At 34.0% G+C, this 17,605-nt stretch overlaps 1 protein-coding gene across 19 annotated transcripts in view; it reads left to right on the top strand.

Moving 5' to 3' along the window:
- TENM3 (teneurin transmembrane protein 3) overlaps window positions 1-17,605 on the top strand; it is a 1,336,783-nt gene that overhangs the window by 55,568 nt on the left and 1,263,610 nt on the right. For 18 of the 19 annotated variants that reach the window (XM_071807652.1, XM_071807659.1, XM_071807651.1 and 15 more), the window contains exon 2: window positions 2,104-2,220. The exons of the other annotated variant lie outside the window; for it this stretch is intronic. The gene's annotated coding sequence lies outside the window, so the exon portion shown is untranslated. The remainder of the gene's footprint in view (window positions 1-2,103; window positions 2,221-17,605) is intronic. 19 annotated transcript variants of the gene reach the window in all.

Below are 17,605 nucleotides of genomic sequence, written 5' to 3'. Positions count from 1 at the left end.
TTGTCCCAGCATCGCAGCAGCCAGGTTAAAATATTCTCGCCTTCACGACGACTAAAGTCTTTTTGCAGATCTCTCAGCTCACCTGGAGAAAAGGACCGAGTGGTGGTCACTTCATCTCCACCCTGTCCTGATGATGCGTCTTGGGTTGATGTTGGCCCTGTGCCATCAGCTACTGCACGGGTTGTCTTTCTAGTGACTCTCTTACAACCAGCAACTGATGCTGATATGGGTTCACCATCACTTGATTCATTTTCAGAGTCTGAATGACTGTCACAGTGATTGCTGTGGTTACAGCAGCAACAGTGAGCAGTGTGTGAAGAAGGGGGGGCTGCCTTGTTAGCCTTGGAGGCTGGAGAGGTAATGTTATCTGCAACGACCTTGCAGGACAGCAAGCTAGGGAACTGTGGGCTAGATAATACTGGTCTAAAGTTAGTATACAAGGGGTTTTTGGGAAAAAAAAAAAAAAAAAAAGTTTTTTATTTATTCACAGTCACTCTTTTCCCCAGTAACCAAGGATGGGGAGAAAGAGTGTAATTTAATTAATCTGTACTGGGTTTAAAGTCATTCCATAACTTTGTCGGTAGTTTCAGATTATACTCTTGCTGCAGTCATATTAGAAGACATGACTCACGTTTAAAATAATAATAATAAATACCAGAAGCAATAGAAAATAATAAACATACATTTCAATAAGAACAAGCATGGACACTAAGTAGAAGTAATTAACTGCACAAAACCAAGATGAGGAATCCTCTCAAATGCTTCAGGAAAGGATATGGGGACACTATATTCACCATGCCATACTGTGACATGTGTAGCTAGTTCCAGACTTTTTGCTTACTTACACAAGTGTTTGCACTTCATATCAGCAGTAGCAGAGCTCAAGAAGTGTTGAAATGCCTGGCAGATATCCTTTGGCAAATCCGAAAATATTTCATGCCTCTATCGTCCTTTATGGATTTGAGGCATAACATACTGATTTCTACATACCTGTTTACTGGTCTGATAGTCTGTGGCAGAGGCATGAGAGATAGAATATCTGAAAATGCTAAAACAAGATGCAGTAGAGCTCTTTCTCAACAGATCTTTAGGAGCATAATATGCAAGCATGCAGAGAAACAACTTGTAGGCTCAAGTCATCTAAGTTTTCAAAAAGGACAAACAATACAGTGTACATAGAATCATATCATTTTGGTTGGAACATAGTTATTGATAGTTCATAAAATTAATAAAGACATCAAAGAATGATTTAGAATCAGGTTTATTTAAACTAGGAAATGAAACAAATGAGGATATTTATATATAAAATTGCTGCAAAAGGAAATCAGCATAAACGGTTTGCTATCTCTGGTTTAGATATGACAAGAAGTAGCAGGGTTTAATTTGCAGCAAAGCATAGGTGCAAGAAGTAAGAAAAAGGTCTTTGAAAGCTAAGAATGGTTAACTCCCTGGGGTAGATTTTGTATCTGGACGATAGTCCAGTTTTGACTTAAGCTATTTAAAGAGAGATTGAGCTGCCACTTCAGATGTGAAGCAAGGTAGAGCTGAACCCTACTTTCTATAAGACGTACTGAGATGTGTAAACAGGTCCTCCTTATGCCTTTTTCATATCACTTCTTAAGTCACTTTCTGTAATTCTGAATTCTGCCAAGTATGTAAAAAGGAACCAGAATAAGGTGTCTGCTAAAAGACCAATTAAAGATTATGAACTAAGTCTATTGTTCAAACAAACATGATTATTTGTTTCATGTATTCTAATGTTGAATGGATAACTGGTTGTGCTGTTTTGGAAGGCTAGAGCAGTTCCCTCTGTGGTCATTATGTTTCTCCTCTGAGGCCACCAAATGGCTGTTTAGGTGTAATGATAGCAGCTGTTTGATTTTACTTGCCAGCCTTGAGAGTGAAGAGCATTGGAATCACTTGGGTACTGCAGAATTAAATTGTCTTCTATAATGTGGTACGTGCATACTGATGACTAATGGTATGGACTTTGCAGTAAATTATTGCTCATTTTTAATTTTTTTTAAATTTTTATTTCTAATCATTTGCTTTATGTTATTTTCTATTTTTATTTGTACTTACTCTATACTGGTTATTTCCTAGGTATATCTACAGAAAGTCAGAAAATTAAACACAGGAACAGAATACACTCTGGATTTTCTTCTGATGTGCAGGCAACACTAATTGAAGTATTGAATCCACTTGCAGCACAGCCTTCCTGTAAGTAGGCTCAGTCAGTGTGAAACACATTGTATAAATTTTGTTGGATTGCAGGGCAATTCACTACTCTACAAGGAAAATTGCTAATTTAGTATTCTACCAGAGAAACACTGCCATATATTTCTGTGCACACATAAGAAAGAACGATGTGAAGGCTTAAAGTATCTTCTGACAGATGTTCCTCCACCGTCTTTTTGAAATTCAGATTAAGAATGGAAAAATCAAGAGTCATAGGAAGTATTAGAAAGTTTTCAAAAGTGGTAACTCTGTACACTGTGAGAGATGTAACAATGAATCCATGAGGCAGGAAAAGCAAGGAACAGTTGCAGTGTGAAGGTGCTGTAGGAGTAGCTGTATTTACTTAGTGCTTATCACCTTCTATGTTACTAAGAACCAATCATAATCTCTTCTAGCTTTTAAATTAGTATTATTAGATATCACAGCTTTACAACATAAACACTAACAGCCAGAGCATACACTTACTGTCTATGGTTGCTCCTGGTTATGTGCTTTCAGGGACACAGAGAATTCTGATATGGTCAGAATGACAGTCTAAGAATCTGTTGAGATTAGTAAATATTGAACATACTTTTTAATTGGATTTTATCACACTACTACTACTTCTTGTTATGGGAAGGAATGGATATTTTGAGATACTTTGGATTAACAAAGTATCCAGGTATATGAATTTGGGTCTTCAGCTATTTGTAATAGGTATTCGGGTTGGCACACTAGTTTTCTGGATTCAGAGTTGTACATTTCAACACAGTAACACCGTGGGGGTTTTGTGATTGATAAAAAAAAAAAAAAAAAAAAAAAGTTGTACTGGCTTATTTGATAGGCTGTTATTTTGTATGGTTGAAAAGTGTAGACATGCAAATTCCAAATTTTCCTAGATGGTAAAAATACATTGTGTTGATTAGGGGGTAATATAGCTGTATTCCTTGGAAGTTTGATTCCTTGAAATAATTGAAATTCAGACATTGATGTTAACTGGAATATTTAGTGCAAAGGAACTGAAATATAGATCCAATATTATATAGTATTGAGAATTTAACACTGTTAGGGTCAAACATATCAGTGTAATTTCTGCACTTTATTTTCTGTCATATATCCACATCTACTGAAAAGGCTCTTAAATATGCAATAATATCATAAATTGTTTTGTATGGTTTTTTGCTTAAAGTTGACTTTTTGCAGGGATCTAGGGGTTGTAGCTTGCCATCTGTTGCTTAAATCTCTGTATATTTCTACTGCATTGAATGGATAGTCTTTTTAGCCTGGCTTCATGGTTTGGAAATATGAAGTGATGCTTATGAGATCAGGCAATGTATGATTATGTTTGTGCCCATGTGTTTATATTTGCACTCATTACATTTGAACCTTCTGGAAGGGGTGGCATTATGAAAGAGATACTATGTTTCTAAAACTTAGATGGAAATGATCGGCTGATTGAAGGAGTGGCAGTTCAGATATACAGTTCAGTTGTAGTTCTTTCTGAGAGAAACTTCAGAGAGAGCCTAGCACTTTCTCACATACTAAGAGCATTCAACTACAAGTTGCTAATTTGTCAGAAACAAAGTATCTGAGGCTTTCTTCTGCTTCCTGAAAATTCTTGCTTCCGATGGCTACAATGAGCAGTGTTTGCAAACCTTTTTACCTGGGATGATCAAAACCTGATATTATTTATAAACTCATGGAGATGTAGCTGGTGGAACTGAACCCTACATAATGCCTGAGTGCAGTTAAGTGAATGAAGCGTTTGCCCATTTTTCTCAGCTTTCTGTTTGGTGTTTTAGGTATGCTTGTAATACTTCAGCATGCTCTTAATAGCAGAGTTGTTTTTCGGTGGCAACCATTTGTGTATGAAATAATTGAAGTTCGTACGATAAAGAATAGTTCAATTTACTTGAACATGTAAATTGGCTCATTTATGAGTCACTTGAGCATGACTGGTACAGCAGTATCCCACATGACAAGTTAGGAAATATACAGTAATTGACATATAGTAATACTGAAACAGATTGTCCAACACATTTATTTCTTTGACAAAAACTGATTGATTGTAATTTGTCAAATTCTGTACTGCTTTCTCATTTAAATTAACGTATATTTATTAAAACAGCAGTCTGCGAAGTCTAGCGTGTGAAAATTTGGTAATTTCTTTTGTCAAAGAAACAAATCATGAGAGTAACTCAAGAGTCATTGTTAAAGTGCAAGGTAGTGGGAAGAAAAAAAATGCTTTTTGGTGAGTTTTTGTCAATCTGTATAATTTTTCAGTTAAGCAGTCATAAATCAAGGAATATTGTATTTTTTGAGGCTCATTAAAGAGACATTATACATTAGAATAGTGAGGCAGTCAGCATAATGAAATGATGAATGCCTATAACTATCTGTATGTAAATGATGTGAGACAGATTTGCTGGTGCTACAGAGGAGAACAACAATCTATTTGACAGTTCCCTGTAGGTGCTACTTCTGGATACAAGTGACAGATGTTAAATGTAAACCTCTTCAACAGCAAGCACTTATTAGCACTCAGTAGGGGAAAAATGGCAGTATAGAATAAGATAAATAGCAGATAATGCCATTTAAATAACTAAATAACTTTTTTTTTTTATATATATATAAAACTTAATTGCCAATGTATTAAAGTCTGAGAGGATTGTTTTCTTGTTTGTTTTCATTAACAAAGGTTAGTTGGGTAAGATAATATTTTGGAAATCAGAAAACTGTAGTTTGAAACATTTAATAAGATTAACTTAATATGATGGGAACTCCTGACGAAAAATATATGTTTGTGTCCTTTCGTCAACAAAGTGTTTTTGAACTGGTATATAGTGAATATTTATCAAATCATGATTATCTGTGATACATGTCAGTACTGCACGTATTTGCTGCCATTATTTGATTTACCAAATTGGTTTTAATTGTTGTTTCCATTTATTTCTCTTTTTATCTTTTTTTTTTTTTTTTTCCATGTTAGAATGGAAAACTCAGATCTGTAGTTTTCATGGAAAAAATGCAGAAGTGGTTAATCAAACCAGGTTAGCAATAGTGAATACTTTTTAGTACGTCTTATGATTTTATTTCTAGGCCATTTGTCTCAGTCTTAGCCTGAGATGCTGCTCCTAGAAGTATAAAATATTAATCTGTGTGAGATTCACATTTCAATAATAATCCAACTCTTCAACAGAGATCAGCATTAAAGTAGTTCAGGAAACTATCAAAAACACTTGATTTATTTCTTATCCTACTTTGTAATAGGTTAGGTTAGGGATTTGTTTCTGTAAAGTATGAATCTAAGCACATGAATTGATTTTTCAAATTGTCAAAGCTTACTTTAAGGCTTTTCATTTTTTTTTTGAGATCGCCTGTCCTTAATGATTTTTTTTTTTTTTTTTTTTTTTTTCTGTCTGTCTGCCAACCAAACTGCTGCTTGAAAGAGTAAAGATTAGGCCAACGCTGAGAGTGATGCAATGTCTACAGGTTTAGATTCCGTATGGCCCCATGTCTTTTAGCATTATAAAATCTGTGACACTATTTGTGCGGGTTTTTTTGTTATCTTTTGTCAGCTGTTAAAGCTACCTTGTGTTGCTTGCACTAAATCTCTTTGGAACTTAGTGTTTCACTGCACCACTGCAAATTTGTAATCCCCTTTCATGGTGTTAAATTATCAACCACATATGCACTGTGTCTGACTTAGTGGATGTATTTATTGTTCCCCTGGCTACTGTGCTTGCTAATTTGTTTCTTTATTGCTTTGCTTTGAGTTAGGGAATACTCACCCTCTGTTCCCTGAATTCTTAAAATGGTAGCTGAGGTTCATTCCTATGTACTTTTTGCTCTTAGTTCTCACTATTACAATTCAAATCTAGATGATTCTCCTTGTGTAGATCCTGATCTGTGTCCATGTAGAGCAGCTGGGGTTCAAGAATTGTACAATGTGAATATCATCTCTGTGGGGAAATGAGATTTTGTGAGAGAATTTAAGCAATAATCCAATAATCCACATAGCCAGACTTTGTTTGGAAGTAAGGAGGAGTTCGTAGGAACAAAATACTTTTTCTGGACTTATTAGCCTAGACTCCTTAAATGATGACAGGGCTTAGAACTATTGCTGAGTGTTATATCCTTCTCTTCACAACACAATAGATTTGCAAACAAGAGGTACTCAGTTACATTAGCTAGAAGAGCTTCCTATGCATGTGCTGGCTTCACTTTGCTCATTTCCTGTTGCTTCCATTTCTGCTCTCAGCCGTCCTATAATCCTTCTCATGTTAGATGCCACAAGCTTTTAAAAAAGACAATCTTGCCTATCTGGTTGCTCAGGCCTCTGAAATGTTTTGAAGAAAGTTAAAATGTCTACCTTTTCATGACCGATCAACAAAACTGGGCCATGTGCTGTATCTTAAAACAAACAAGCAAAAAAAAAATCAGAAACAAGTGTTCCCTAGAATCTTCCTTAGATTATGTCTGGTTTGAATGTTTTCATACTGCAAAATAGAAGAACCAAACAAACCTTTTTCATTTAACCATTTAGAACTTTCATAATGCCAAACACAGTGAGGTCAGGGAAGACTACATCTAAAAACAAATTCTATCTGTCCCTCTGAGGTTTGTCCTGTATGATCCTGTATGTTCCAGTATGTTGGTGTGTGAATCACTAGAAATTACTCTTGCACTGTTTTTTTCTGGTGGTTTAATATATTTGGTGAGTCAGTGATAATAAATTATTCACCAGTTCTAAGTGTACTTTTTATACACTTACACAATTATAGACAGAGTATTTAAATATAGTGCTTAAATATGCAGTAAGTACACATAGTATATGCATACCTGTAAATATAGACTAAGTATACATGATATAAATAAATATTTAGTAAGTTTTTATTTTTAGGAAAACAGCCACAGGTTAACAATTTACCATATAATGTAATTGCTTTCCGTACTTTGCAAAAATTGCTTGGAAATGACTTTTTGGGCTAATCAGAAAACATACCAAACCATAAATGTTTCATGCCTCGTTACCTTTGTTTAGTGTAAAAAATAAATTTAATACAATAACATCTGTGTAAACTGCTGAAGGATATATGTTTTTTCAAATAAGTCAAATCACATACTAAAGAAAATTAAAATGAAAATACATGTATATAGTAGGTTGAGAGTTTTACTGCACTGTCATTGCATTTTAAAATCAATTTACCTCTCAGTTGCACCAGAGTACTTGAGTAATTATTAACTAAACTTAACATTAGATAGGTATCATCAGCATTATTTCTTTAGGTATCAGTTAAATTTGACTGGTAATCTACAAATAGTTAGAATTATTATTTCAAGGCTAATGCATGTCAGTTATATTTATCTGAATTGATGACTTTATTAATTGAAGAAAAAATGAAATGTCTTGGATATTGTTTCTCTTTTACTTAAATCTCTTTGAAGAATGTAATAAGGAAGTGCTATGATGCTCATCCAACTATTTCAGCTATGTATTTTTTAAGAACTGGATAGTATGTTTAAATGACATTGAATGACAGTTGTATGAGCTGAGTTTTACTGTATAAATGTGCCATGAGACTACAAAACTAAAATATAAACCTGTGATATAATAATGTTACATAAATGCCTAATTCAGTTAATCAAATAGTTAAAGCAGTTGTAATTGTCTGTTTATTCTACTGGCAATATTTTTACAAAAACAATATTTTGGGTTAACTGAACTGCTACGAACAAAATGCTTGTGGATTCGTCAAATATAAAAATGAAAAATAGCCTAATGAACACATTCCAGTAGGCTTGGCCTCTTTTCAGCTTTTACAGAAAACATTTAGAATTTTGCTTGTGTAAGGACATTCTGACTGAAGCAAAAACTCAATCTTCACAAATGGTGTCAAAATAAAGAATGATAGTGTTCATCTGGGAAAAAGGATGAGGATGGGGAAAGCATGTATTTAGGCAACCTGTTAAACAGTCATATTTGGCTAACTTTTGTTTCAAAATTTGATGGCCCAGCAAGCAGGAGCCACTGTAAGTTGTAGTTTTCTCCCATTTGTCAGTCTGTGCTTTGTCTTTTTAATGACCAGGACAAAGTTTTAGAACTTCGCTGACAAGACATGAAAGTTAAGGCAAGACTATGGAAAATATGGATATGGAAATGAGTGATATTTTTATCTTAAGACTTTTTTGAGATTTCAAGAATACAGTATACATTTAGGAGTCTCAAAACAGTCTTTTGTTTTTCTCTTTTGAGATAGAGAAGAATTTTCACTATAGCAGCTTTTTTGTGACGAGAAAATGGAAAGACAGAAAGATTCATGACTGCTATTGAAAATGCTGTGGACTGAGCATTGGATTGCAACATATTCTTGGTTTCCTCTTCAGCCATTGTAAAGTTTTGTCATTCAAAGCTGAGGCTGGAGGTGAAGGATTGTGGGGAAGACAAGAAGTAAAATTGTAACTAAATGCAAGAAAACCATAGAAAAGAGGAAACAATGGGGAAAAAATGACTTTGGACACCACTGAAGAGGATGAGACGAAAGGATGCTTGAAAGGGAGAAAGATAATGAGAGAGAACTTTCTTTTCCATCTTAATTTTAAAGACTACCATAACCTGAGGCAAGCTGTTTGACATTGCAAAGCAGAAGCAATTATCTGTTTTACTGAAGTGATTTCCACCTGAAAGGGATGGAAATTAGAAAATAATAAGAAGAAAAAACTGACGTAGTAATACTGTACTAGACTGTATGTACTTAAAGTCTTGTAAATCCAGATGAGATGCATCATTTGGTAGCAATAGTGGCGAAACTAACAAATGTCTTAAAATATAATTAACCGTATATATATATACACATATATATAAGTCTCTCCATATATGTCTGTATATCCATACATTTTCGTAGATTGGAATGTACTCATCATTAGTAACTGAGTTTCGTTACCTACATTCAGTCTCTGGTCAGCTTTGTCTTCCATGAGTTTAATAAAGTTTTTCTCTTCACAGTTGCGTTTTATCGTTATATTTGAGTGATAGACCTGTAATGGTCCACTTGCTGCTGAAGTGCTTGCATAGTAGTCTAGAATACCTCACATTTTCCATCCCTTATACACTGCACTAGATGAAGCTAGGTTAAATAAATACATAGTCTTCTAGTTTTTTGAAATTAATTTGAGATGTAGATAAGAAAGACAGAAAAATAGTTTAGATTAAAATGAAAAATATAACCTTTTTATTTCTGAAATGAATATAATTAGCCTTTTCCTACTTGTTGCAACATGAGTTTGCACAAATTCTCTTAAGAAAAGTATAATCGTTTTAGATTTACAAAATTCTGGAGTGGGTATTTTACCTGATCTTCCTGATAGCCATTTTTTATTTTAGTAGATTTATTCCCATAGTAATCAACTGAAGAAAACAAGCCTCACTTCTCTCTTATGTCTGAGAGGATTTGATTCTATGTTTTGCACCAAAGTAACCATGAGGCTGTACTTTTTTCTGAAAAGGAGATGGTAATTGGAGTTTTCCTAAATCCTATATTTTTCTACTATATGTAGCAGCGTATAAGCACTAATAAAATATTAATACTACTATTAGTGTTCATGTAATATATATCTCTAAAGTTAGTATCTATCCATTTTTGGAAGTGAAGACAAAAACCTGGGAAGGAAAAAGCTCTGACATGACTTTCCTAGGATTGCCATTGCTGTAAACTTGAAGTTTCATTTCTGACTCTTTCTGTATTGTATCCTACTAAGGATAGAAGAATTGATAGATTCTTTTCTGTCTGCTGTGACAAGCAAAATGAAATGCAATGAAAAACATAATCATCATCGTAACTAATGACAGCATCAAAATCCGTTTAATCTCCTGAACCCCACCTTATTAAATTCTTGAAAAATAACTTACAAGGGTGGTGATGGTCTTCCAGGGATGACAGTAATCCTTGCTAAAATATCTCTCTGTCAATGCAATTCTGTATCTTTATCAGATCACTGTTGTCATGTTTTTATTGATGAGTTGATAATACATAAGTATTTGAACAGGATACACACACCTGCTGACTAGAAACTCACTCGGAGATGAATATTTCTAGTTATGATAAAGGTTCCTTAGTCTTTTCTCTGGTTTCCTTACTGAGAGATTATAAGCATTATTACTTTTTTTTTATTTCATGGGTTGATTCATAGAGGTTGCTTTTCTTAAACTTCCTTTTCCTTCTGAATATATTTGCTTATAGGAAAATTGGTAGAAAATAGAGATTTCTACCTTATGGACAGAGAAGTGTTGGGTTAAATGGTTGGTAGAAATATCTGTCAGAAATTGCCTGCTATATAAAGATTCTAACAAAGAATTCTGTATAATGGAAGTGTATGACAGTTCTAATGATACCTGTCACCTGAGTTCCAGTAAGGACTTAACACCATTAAAAATCTGTAACAGAGGAGGGAAAAGTTAATATTACTAACATTCTCACAACTGATTTCAAGAGTGAACTTATTTTTTTAGCTAAGTTGGAAACATTTTGTGTAAAAGAAGCAAGATCATAATAACGAAATAACTTGAGGTTTATAGAGTAAATAACAAGGCTGGTAGGGCAATGGAATTTTGTGAATGTCAAGGTTGAGAAGGACGTGTTTTTTATCATGTTCTTGGTTGAATATAAACATGGATTTAATGCTGTATATATGCATGTATGTGTGTCCGTATATTTTTAAAATTAACTTCTCAGTGTTGAGACTTGTGAATAGGAAATATGCAACAAAGCAAGAAAATATTGAGGTAGTGAGTTATATTATTACAAACACAACAAACAAAAACCAGGAATAATTAAACCCTATGAGCTCTTTTTTTTTTTTTTTTGATTTCTTGAATATAAAATTGAAAATTTGAAATATAATTATTCAGAAACTCACATTAAAAAAAAAAACCCTCTGGTTTGTAGCAGCAAGATAGGAGGTCTCATCTTACATTCAATGCTAAGGTATTTAATAAACAAGCTAAGTACTTTTTTTGCACTGTCCTGTATGTGTCACTCATTAGAAGGATAATTGTTTCCATATTACTTTCTGGTGATCTCAGGGAGGATAAACACATGCACACATACTGTCATGTCTCAGTGTGTGTATATGTAAGTATGTAAACACATGTACATATAGATGCTATTTCAGTTATGTTTTTCATTTAGAGAGTAAACAGGTCAGGAAAACAAAAGCGATGTTACAGTTCTAGCTAATAATACTATAATTGGTGGATTCACTGTTTTTTTTCTGTATTCATTTTGCTTTGTTTGTATTTTACTGTATTTTTTTACCATATATATTTAAAATCTAATTCTGATTTTATTAGGATGTGCTCACTTGAAAGTGTTAATCACACTAATTTATATGTATCTGTTTACGTAATACTCTATTATACAGTTCAATAGGACTGTTCTCTTGAATAATAATCAAATAACAAAGCTATAAAACATATATCACGTATTGCCTCATTACATGAGATACTTCTACAACTTCTCACTATGCTTGCCTTAGCACACCCATAAAGGTTTTATGAATTCTGCTAATTTACAGTGGTATGTTTTAAGAGTTGGATCTATGTCATTCTTATTGCTTTTCATTGGTCTTGGTGAAATCCCTACCAAAATTAACTATTTATAGTCTGTTTTCTTAGTTATTCAGAACTCCTTCTTTTCTGCTTTCTTCTACGCTGGGAATTCGTGATGTTTTCAATAGTTTTGAAGGATTTAAATTTCTGAAGCATTAAGTTATTAAAATGCCTTTAAATTCTACATATTTCAAATTGTAACAGAAAACTTCAAACAAATGCAGAACCTGTGAACCATTACCAAATTTATTTAAATATAAAAAAAAATCACTGCAGTTGTCACTGCAAAATTCTTCTGCTAGTGCTGCCCTACTGGGATGGAGTACAGAGCTGTCTTTTCTGCTTGATGGTTGTCTGGACAGGACAATGGACCAAATCAATTGTAAGATTCCCTCCAGACCTATTTTCTGTGGTTCATTTTCGCTGTCTTTTCAGGCAAGAATATAACCATTAAGTTTTAGATTTTTGCAGCTACATGGTACTTTCTGACTGTAAAAATGGTTGAACTTAATATAGATTGATCAATCATTTGCATTTTACTAGGGAATAAATGATGCTATAGTGAAAGTCACGTTGTATGGTATATATTATTACAAATATTATATTAGCCAAATAAATAATGAAAAGTATTTTATGTCCTATTAGATCTCTCTAGGAACAGGATAGGAATTTTAGTCTTAATCAATGATTTGGAAATGTCAGTAAACTGAAGAGTAATAGCATTAGCATGTTTATAAGGGATAAGCAGATGTTAAGATGGTTCTGGCAGCAATTATTTTGGTGGTTTATCAGTTGTATTCAAACACAACTTACTCAAAAATTTGAAATTTTCAATAATTTCTTTCCCTTCAAGATTAAATAGCTTTTTATATTCACAAGTGTTATTATTTATTCAGTTGTCAGTGTCAATTGTTAATCTAGTAACATAGAGGTGCAACTTTTGAAAGTAGGAGATTGGAAGGGCTGCATATAATTGTAATTTGCACATAATTTATTTCTATTCATATATTTGAGAGATTTCATGCTTTTTTCTTTCTCATATTTCATCAAAATAAGTCAAACACAACCTGATCAACACTCAGAGCTACTCTGTACAGAAAGTTAGTAGTAAAAAATCTTAAACCGCAGTCTCTGTGGTTATAACTCTCACAAAATTTCAGGGCAAAAGGTGTTTATCAACAGTTTACAGTGATCCCTTTTTGAAGCATTTATAAATTGACTCTGTTTCAAAATATGTTAATATAATGCAATGATTGTATAATTCATTTTCATGACATGTTAAGGATGTCCACAGTGTGTGTGGAATCAAGGTTTTCAGAATCACCACACAGGGTATTTTAGCATACAAAACCAAAAACATGATAATGGTAATTGTTTACTTGTTGATCATAAAGAGTAAAATCAAATTATGTTGACCAGATCTACATTTTTAATTTTTCATGAGCTGAAGGTCCAAGTTTGTTTCAGTTTTTGAGCTCTTCAAATATTTTTCTCTTCTTCCTAAATTAAATTTTATTTGAAAGAGTATAAATAAAAAAACCCTTAACATCTTGCCTCACACTTTGCAAATAAATATTTTATTACTAGAAATAAGATTTCAGATACTTTGGGGGAGAGGGACTAAGTGAGTCAGATTAGCAGTATTAACAGAATTTCATAAAATAAATTTTTCTTTGATAACACTGACCTTGATGAGCCAGTGGGCTACAATATGTTGTGCTTAAACCTCCCAGGATTAAACCATGGAGTATACTTTTTCAGGAGAATTAGAAGTATCTCAAGAGCTAAGCAGGAAAAAAAAAAAAAAAAAAAAAAAACAAACAACACATTAAATGCTTAGTATAGATCAAAAAGTTTGTTTTTTTCAAGCACTTTCCTGGATGTGCCTATATTGAAAATTTAGAATTCTAATATTTTTGCAAGCAATATACATGAAAATATGTTTAGAATACTAGTGATGTTGCAAGTTAGTTTGGTAGAAGAAGCAGCAGCTGGAAGAGGGAGTAGATAAAATCAGTCTTAATCACTGCCATTTCATTACAAATATTCCACACTTTTTTAATTTCAAAGTTAGGGTCAGCACGATAGGTTTGGATATGTATGATGATGATATCGAAGTGCCATTACCTACCAGCTGCAGGAAAAGTTGTTAAGAGCAGCAGTATTTATGGACTTCCCTGAACTCTGACATCTTCCAAAGGGAGCTCCTCTTGCCTGATTGCTCGGACTCCATTTTCTAGTTGAAACACATAGTGTATCTCTGCGTGTGTATAAGATTAGGTAACCAACTCTTTAGGGAACTTATTCCAGCACAGTAGAGACTGTATTCTCAAAGTGTGCCTGAGGAGGAAATGCAGGTTTAATCAAAAGCAATTGCATCTTCAGGCTATTCTTCATTATCTGTCACTTCCTCATCACTTCATATTATTATAAATGATGACAGTTTAGATGCGGTACTGTTATTCTATTTCTGAAGGAGTTTCTTGGAGAGCATGTTTGACACCTGGGTAATCAAAGAAATCTACTGCAGCACCTTTTTTCTAAGAGATTGTGTGATTTTCATGTGAGATGATCCAGTCTTTGATACTATGTTAGATCAAAGTACATAATTCTTTTCATCTTTAAGATGAGAAAGGGAATCTTGTTTTGAAATTATGTATTTATCTAATATCTTAAACATTGCTGATGCTTATTTACAAGCTGATAGTTCTCAGAGAGAAATAAAATGATAGATTTTTATGACTACTTGGTGTCAACTAAATGAGAGGCGAAGGAGCAGAATCTTAATACCTTTCACCCAGTCCTGCTATTCTATGTATGCCATTTTAATAATGGAAAGTACATTGTCATTTCATAATATTTGTATGTGCAAATGCAATTTGTATCATTGGATGTGCCTACCTCTTTTTCACAGTCAGGCTTAGGAATACGATTTCGAAGTCTAGACGCTGCTCCTTAAAAAGCAAAACTCTAGTTGACCTGACTGTATGTATCTAATTAGTGCATTAGCTGGTGAAAGATCTTTCAGATATGGTGGCTGGCCTACATTCATCTTCACTTTACCTCTCCTGCTTGGTCAGAGGGGTCTAGCTCTCATCTTGTCTCTAAAGAAGTTGTATATATGTTTCTGTTTTTTCTTAAAACTGTAAGTTTTAGTGTAAATACAGTTTTATTGTGTATTTTATTGGGCTGATGCAGCTTTGTATTTTGCACCACTATGATTTTGTAATTTAAAATGAAGTATAAGTAAATATAAGCTAATGTAAACTAGTACTGCATCATCATGCTATTGAACAAGCAGCACAGCTGGCTAAGACAGAACCAGATGTTACTCCAATTGGAATCTAATTCGAATAATAATATTTGTAATGTGGAGGCTTAAGGAGAGAGAAGTAAAAATCCTGTTGTTGACCATCAGCCCTTCCGTGAGAGGTACAAGGATCATATAAACTAAAGAAAATTCCTGGTTCTTCTCAGTGCTTCTGGGTTTTATTTCTGCATCCTTCTCACACAACATTCATACACACTGATGTATTAAATATCAATTTCATTTTTCTTCTTTCAGTAACTACCAGTACATCAAGCATGGAAGGATTTAAAAAAAAAAAAAACAGACAAACAAAAACCAACCAACCAACCAAAAAACAAACCAAACCAAAAAACAAAACAAACAAATACAATACTCATACTGTTATCCTGAAAACAAAACAAAACAAAACAAACAAACACACACAAAAAATAACCAACACACACTTTCAATCACACTGACATGCTTACCTGTTAAAGGAGTGGAATCTGCTTCCAAGAGAAGTGGGAATTCAAAGCTGTCATAAGTTCTGAGCTGTTTAGGTAGCATGTATTTATTTGGTCTACTTCAGCACATTGTCATATTTTTTTCTTATATCTTTTTTATTTTGCTGTATTTCATCATGACTTGTAATTTGCAATGAGAATATGTCACTGTAGAAAACCACAGTTCTATTGCAGCATTGACTTAATAGTTATTGAATATCAAATATGTATTTTTTTATTTAACTGAACCATCCTACAAATGTATGCAATAATTTAATAGTAGACTGGTATCAGAATAATTATGAAAGTTTCTTTTTTCCCAGTGAGTTTCCTTAGAAACTGAAAAAATATTTTCTGCTAGATGTGGCCCACTTGCACAGAACAGTTATGGTGCAAGTGAATGAAAGAACTATGTATAGAATTTGAATCCTTTGATTTTTAGCCAGGTAAAAATTGCAAGTTATTTTCTGCGTAGTGTCATCCATACTACACCTTATGTATTCATATATAGATACATGGATTTAGATATTCAAATACAGTTAGATATATGGTATTTTTATTTGTATTTCCAATTACGTAAGCTTTTCAACATCTTTTACTAGTATTCCAAAAAGCCCCACTTCTGTCTTTATGACTTACAGCTATTGTAGGGAATACCTTCCTTTTATACTTGAAGTTCTTTAATAATATGCTCTAGTACCTATACTCAGAGTCATGCTTTTGGGCCCATATGCCATAAAAATTTCAGTGCATCTTCTGTAGGCAGAGAGAAGAAATTTGTTGACAGTGTTTAAGTTCTGGTTATATACTTGTTGCCAGCAGTATTTGCCTCTGAACACAACAGTTTGCAATGTTTGGGATAGTATGACCAAGAGCTACGAGGTCTGAATAGTAAACACACCTACTGATAATGTAGCTGCAGAACTTTTGTGCTCATTCTCAGGAAGAATGTAAATTCCCTGTGATGGTGAGAGGCAGGGTAGCATTTTCCATTTTGTGCTTCAGCACATAGCAGTTACTCTTTGATTGTTTAGGCAACACCGTCAGTCTTGAGATTCAGACTGCAATTCAGTCCCTAATTTGTCAATCAGAGAATGTTTCAAATGTACATTTAGTTAGCCCAGTGAGCTATAAACAGAAGATATCTGGATGAAATTCAAGAAATACAGAGAGGCCAGCAAAAATATCCACTGGTGCAATGCTATTTGCAAGTGAGTTTGTTTAGTTGGACATGAATTGTAGTGTCAGTGGAGTAAATTACCCTGTTTATTTGTTTGTGCCACAAACTATACTTCTCACTGTATTCAAGCGTAAAGATGTCCCCATTCTACATATGTAGTATACATGTTATTTAGGTACCTGAAATAATTATAAAATAGATGGGTTTCCAATGTGCTTTTGTTACAGTGCCATGAAAGATGTTCAGAGATAATGCTGTGCAAAATTTTGATAAACTGCAGCTTGGAGCAGAAAATATTACATGTGTATTTACCTAGGCGTTCCTGCTCCAGCAGAGGGATTGGACTAGATGATCTTTTGAGGTCCCTTCCAATCCCAAACATACTGTGATACTGTGATACTTTGGTAGGATAACAATGCTGCATGCATGTATTACATGGGTGTATTACAAGGGGGGTGGTCAGTAGATCGAGAGAGGTCCTCCTTCCCCTCTACTCCGCCCTGGTGAGACCCCATCTGGAATATTGTGTCCAGTTCTGGGCCCCTCAGTTCAAGAAGGACAGGGAACTGCTGGAGAGGGTCCAGCGTAGGGCAACAAAGATGATTAAGGGAGTGGAGCATCTCCCTTATGAAGAAAGGCTGAGGGAGCTGGGGCTCTTTAGTTTGGAGAAGAGGAGACTGAGGGGTGACCTTATTAATGTTTATAAATATATAAAGGGTGAGTGCCACGAGGATGGAGTCAGGCTCTTCTCAGTGGCAAACAATGATAGGACAAGGGGCAATGGGATCAAGCTGGAACACAAGAGGTTC

The sequence above is a fragment of the Patagioenas fasciata genome, chromosome 4 (genome assembly GCF_037038585.1).
Source record: "Patagioenas fasciata isolate bPatFas1 chromosome 4, bPatFas1.hap1, whole genome shotgun sequence".
Classification (NCBI taxonomy): Eukaryota; Metazoa; Chordata; class Aves; order Columbiformes; family Columbidae; genus Patagioenas; species Patagioenas fasciata.
The sequence above is the reverse complement of the archived record's forward strand: the minus strand, read 5'-3'. Positions and strand labels throughout refer to the sequence as shown.